Raw genomic sequence first — 6,000 nt, forward strand, 5'->3', positions numbered from 1 at the left:
CAATTCTGTTAGACTGTAGATCCCACCATCAGATTTTTGCCTTTTTGTTGTTGTTATTGTTGTTGTTTTGTTTTTGTTTTTGTCTACCTCCTTGCTTCAAAGGGGCTTGGAAGGCTTACGAGACTGTATGTCATACACCAAGGATGGAGAATAAGACCACACAGGCAGACTGACTGTGACCCAAGAAAACTCAGGAGCCTCCAGTGGCCCTGCAGCAGTTTGCACATTGGTAGACATGTCCTGCCTCTAGGAGGCCTGGTCGAGGTTGGCACTACAGCAGCTCTTAACTCTGAGTGATCCCTCTTGACAGCCAGGTGGGTGTGGCCATGTCCCCTCTGCCATTCCCCAGCTCACCCACAACTCATCCTCGGCGGCATCTGACACCTCAGCTAGTAAACACATCATGAGACAGGGTCCTTGTTTCTGCAAAGTGACATCACTATCAGGGGTGACAGCTTGTCTCAGAGTCTGCAGCTAACGGTTGGAGCTGCCTACCTTCCTGCAGTAGCCTATGGGGTACATCCCTGTTGTGGAATAGAATATTTGTTTAACTATGTAAAGATGTGTTGCTGTTTCACCTTGCCTGCCTAAGGCACCTGATTGGTCTAATAAAAAGCTAAATGGTCAATAGCTAGGCAGAAGAGGGATAGGAGGGGTTGGCAGGCCGAGAGAAAAGGGGGCCAGCCAGAGCCAGGGGCCAGCCAGAGCCAGGGGCCAGCCAGAGCCAGGGGCCAGCCAGAGCCAGGGGCCAGCCGGCTGGTGACCAGTCAGCCAGATGCAGAGGAAGCAGGAAAGCGGTGGACAGTACTTAGATGAGGTAAACAAGCCTCGGGGCTGCACGTAGATTAATAAAAATGGGTTAACTTAAGTTAAAAAAAAAAAAAAAGCTAGCTAGAAAAAAGCTAAGGCCAAGCATTCATAATTAAAAATAAGTCTCCATGTCATGGTTTTGGGGCTGATTGTCCAAGAAAACCTGCTACACATCCCAGCCCCTCTTTAGAGAGTACACACCAGAGACTCAGTCCTAAAAGGGAGTGATCATGGAGTTAGTCCTAGCTCGGCATAAGGCTGACTCATTTTGCCCAGAGGAACCAGGAAATTCTGTCAGCACAGGGACTAACAGTGACCCTGACACCAAGGCCAGGTTAAGGCCTTCCCAGGGCCAGACCCATGGCTCTGTAGCATCTGCTGTTGAGTAAGATACATTCCACAGTAAATACGCTTTACACGTGGAAAAAAACCTAATCCAACAAAAGCCGGGATCAGCGGCAATAGAATGCTTGCTCAGCGTTCATCAGGCCCTGATAGGACCCTTGCATCTCACAAAATTTCAATAAATAAATAAATAGATAAATCCGCCAAGTATGGTGGCTCGTGCTTATAATCCCAGCATTTAAGAAACTGAGGCAGTAGGATTGCCATCTGAGTGACGTAAGTTCCTGGGTCACAGAATGAGACCATGTCTCAAAAACAACATTGACTCCGTGCTGCGCCCAGCCCCCCGGCCACCGCCCCCCCACCAATAAGCCAGGTGTGGTGGCAGGACTGACCCAGGGGAGGAACTGGTGGCTACTTAATTGTCTTAGGTCACACCTTTAGTCTGTACTCTCTATCTTCAGTGTATGGCATACATACTCAGAAGCCCTTTGGAAACAAGGAAGTAAACTGCATGCCTTACTGTCCCATTGCTGCCGCAGTATACCTGATATAAACACATAAAGGGAGGAAGGGTTTATTTGGGTTCACATTCTAGGAAGATACGGATCTATCATGTCATGGAAGGCATGGTGTCTGGAGCAGCTTGGAGTATGACAGACAAGATAATAACAGTAATAGGACCTACCAAGTCGTGGTCCCAATCCTATGAAGCGGGTCTTCAGTTCAATGAGAAAGCCATTGGTTACCCCAAAACATCCATGCCACTGTTATACAGATGGGCATATCTTGTCAAGCTGGTCATTATTGTAATTTTAGGGTTCATAGCTGGGTAATACTGTTGGTGACTTTTTTTCCCCTCAACAGCCTTTATACCACCTTCTGGTCCTAGGAAACCTAACCATTGGGGAGGAAGCTTCCAGTTAGAACCAGCTTGATTTTCATAGGTCCTATGATCAAAGTGTATGGTGTCTGCACGATCGGCCATTCCCATCAAGTTCTGGTGGGCAACCAAGAACAGAGGCAGCAGCCTGTGCTGTTTGAGACACCAGGTTAAACCCTCAAAGGCCCATCCACAGTGGCCCATGTCTGCCACTGAGACCCGTGTCCCAAAGGCTTCCTAACCGCCCGTACCAGCACCTTGCTGGACTTAGATGTCCCAAATACATGAGCTTGAGCAGAGATCTTCAGTCCCGAGGAATCAAACGTTGATGTGTTTTGTTTTTGCTTTACAGTTTCTGCTTTGAAATGTGTTTAAGAAATCCATCCCTGCCACAATCCCAGCACTTGGGAGGCTCAAGAAATAGGATGGACGTGAGCTTGAGGCTGTATTGGTTACACAGTAGGTCTGAACCCACATGATCGGTTGGCATTATTAGCAGAGGGTGGAAACTTCCTGGACTATCATGCAGGACTTTGCGTCAAAAAACAAACCCGAACACAGAATAAACACAAGAAGCCCATCTCTGGCCAGAGGTTGCAAAATCTTATACTATTATCAATGAACATCATAGTTTTCTGACACATTTAGATTTCAATTCTGTATGAAGTCCATTTCCCATGTGGCATACAGCTTTTTTTTTTTTTTTTATGAGATGAACCACCTTTTCTGGTAGTAATATTCCAACAATTCTCAAATTTGGATATTTATCAGAAAGATGGTGTAAGCAACAGATTTCCTGGCCACATTAGTCATCTTCTTCCCAACTCAATGGAGAGTCACTCTCCCCACAACGCCTGGGCCCTCGTTCCCTCGTTCCCTCGCTCCCACGCCGCTGCCACCGCTGCTTGGGGAACACTGGGCGGGGCTGGGACGCGTGGACAGCACTGGGCGGGGCTGGGACGCGTGGACAGCACTGGGCTGTCTTCTTCATGGCCACTTCTTGACTTTCTGGGCACCCGCTTTCTTTCTTTCTTTAGTATTTCATGTGTACGAATGTTTGGCCTGCATGTATGTTTGTATACCATGTGTGATGCCTGATGTCTGTGGGAGCCAGAAAAGAGCATTGGATACCATAGAAATCGGGTCATAGACTGATGATGTGCGCTGCCATATGGGTACTGGGAATCGAACCTGAGTCCCCTGGAAGAACAGCCCGTGCTCTTAACCACTGTGCTATCTTTCCAGGCCTCACAAAGCTCTTTTCAACCTTCTCCCCCTGCCCAAGTGTCCCATGACCTCCCTTTACCTCACATTCCACGAAAAAGCCATTGTGTGTGTGAGGGGGAGGTGGGGGGGTCCTCTTCGGTTTTCCTGCTTGCACTAAGGCTATCAGGAAAAGGCAGGTTGTCTTCGGCTATGTGGATTAACTGTAGCAGGTTACAGAACAAATGTAGGCCTGGCATGGTGGCCATGTCCCGGCACTCAGGGGGCAGAGGCAGATAGATCGAGTTGCAGGCCAGCTAAGGTTATAGAATGGGACCCTGCCTCAACAAACACAAACAAAAACCCAAATGTAGTTATTTGACATCTCTACACACAACACCCTATTTAGTGCTTTGTGTGTGGGCAGGGGAGTGGGGGTGGGGGGAACCGAACCCAGGGCCTTGTGTGTTGTGGGATAATCTTTTTGTATACTGTGAAGATGTGTCTCTGCCAAGGCACCTTCTGATTGGTTTAATAAAGAACTGAAAGGCCAATAGCTAGGCAGGAGAGGATAGGTGGGACTTCCGGGCAGAGACAGGAACTCTGGGAAGAAGAGAGGCGGGATTCACCAGTGAGACATGGAGCAAGTTGGGTGTACGGTACTGAGGAGAGATAATGAGCTGAATGGCAGAATGTAAATTAATATAAGTGGGTTAATTTAAGTTATAAGAGCTACTTAGGAACAAGCCTAAACTAAGGCTGAGCTTTCATACTTAGTAAGAAGTCTCTGTGCCATTATTTGGGAGCTGGTGGTCCAGAGAAAGTCTGACTACCCTATGTACACTAAGCACGTGCTCTGTGGCCAAGGTACGCGTTAGCTGCAAACCAGAACTCTTTAAAACATTAACACAGCAAATGCAATGCTCGAGCTGCCATGCATTTGCACACACTAGAGAGGGATACTGCAAAGCATGTCATGTTCGCTCGCTAAGTGCTTGGGACTGAAGGAGAGTCTTTCCCTGTCTGTCCTCTCTGTTTCCCTCTCAAAGGGCAGGGAGAGGCATTTTCTGAACTTCCCTTATCTGTCTTGAGATTGGCTTCTCAGAAAGAATCCCGTTGTTCTGGGTCCCTTCCCCCAAATCTCATTACCTCGCCCCGCCCCAGGCTCTTGTGCTGCAGGCTCGGTCCTTGATGGATGCATTAATCATTGAGAGATGATTGGATCCTAATGGCTCTGCCTGAGTCAACGGATCAATCTAGATATGGATTCATAATTTGTTAGCATTATTAGCAGATGGTGGAAACTCCTGGGGTGGGGCAGGGCAGGAAGGGGGCAAATTGGAGGAAACAGCCACTGGGGGTGTGTTCTTGGGGGCTATCTCCAGTCTTAGGCCCCTTTCTCTTTTTCCTGGCTGGCGTGAGGTGAGCAGCTTTCTTCCACGTTTCTGTCTTACCACAGGCCTAACAGCAAGGGACCTCTCAGTGCCCTTGTGGGAGCTGACGAGCTGTTCTGTTTGCTGTGGGTGCTGACGAGCTCTGTTCTGTTTGTTGCTGTCTTCACTCACACCTCTGCTTCTTCCAAAGAGAAAGTCTCTCAGAACCTCTGGTTCTACAAGTCATCTTCCAGTCACAGTGGCTTTTAAAGATACTGGAAAGACCACCGTGGAACCAGAGGTGGGGTTCGCTGACTTTAAATTACCCTCATCAGCAGCTATGTGAGGTCTCTGTAGAGTGTGTGTGCTGACTTGATCCGAGGTGCAGAGAAAGGGAATCTGACCAGTTCACAAGCTATCAAGACACTGAGAACCATGAAAGAAAATTACCTGGTAAAGGTTCCAAAACACGGGATTCCTAATAAGAAGCCACAGGCTACTGAATGGCTTAGGTGATCCTTCTGAGATTGATAAATACATTACTTCCATCAATACTGAGCCAGGCCAGGAGGTGGACGTCACTATTGCAGAAGCCTAAGTCAGCTGTTTTAATAAGTTGACTTAATCAGTTATTTAAAACAAAGCAAAGCAAATGGAGGCAGCCAACCACGAAGGTTGGACATGGTGGCCCAGCCTTTAATCCCAGCACTGCAGAGGCAGAGGCAGAGACAGCAGATCTCTATTAGTTTGAGGCCAGCCTGGGCTACATAGTGAGACCCTGTCTCAAAAAAACAAACAAAGAAGCAACAGAATGCTAAGCCTGTGCAGCAGCCAGCCTGCCTCCAGAAACACCAATGAGCAAAGACAGGACCCAAAGCCTAAGTTGTCATTTATTCAAGAGTTGGCAGACAAAAAGAGAGCAAATTAATACCTGAAAAACCAACCAAACAACAACAAGTATCCCCTGACCCTCCCGGTGCACCCCGCTTCCCGTCTCATTTCCAGCCAGCAGGCTTTAAGTGGGTGGGAAGGGAACAACTGGAATCAATCACTTCAGCCTTTACTCTCGCCTGTTTCTCTCTCATTAGTATCTCTTGGCTCGGGCTCCTCCTCCTCCTCCTCCTCCTCCTCCTCCTCCTCCTCCTCCTCTTCCTTCTGACATATCAAACTATTTTATTTTTACTTAAAACATGTACAGGCAGTCTGAAGAGATGGCTCAGAGGTTAAGAGCACTGGCTGCTCTTCCAGAGGTCCTGAGTTCAATTCCCAGCACTCACATAATGGCTCATGACCATCTATAATGAGATCTGGTGACCTCTTTTGGTGTGCAGGCATACATGCAGGCAGAACATTGTATACATAATAAATAATCTTTTAAAAAACAAA

General features: G+C 47.8%; 1 pseudogene; it reads left to right on the top strand.

Moving 5' to 3' along the window:
- Positions 1–4,077: 4,077 nt before the first annotated feature.
- On the top strand, positions 4,078–5,212 carry LOC131916283 (small ribosomal subunit protein uS10-like; annotated as a pseudogene).
- The last annotated feature ends 788 nt before the right edge of the window (positions 5,213–6,000 follow it).

Source organism: Peromyscus eremicus, chromosome 1 (assembly GCF_949786415.1).
Source record: "Peromyscus eremicus chromosome 1, PerEre_H2_v1, whole genome shotgun sequence".
In the NCBI taxonomy this organism is placed as follows: Eukaryota; Metazoa; Chordata; class Mammalia; order Rodentia; family Cricetidae; genus Peromyscus; species Peromyscus eremicus.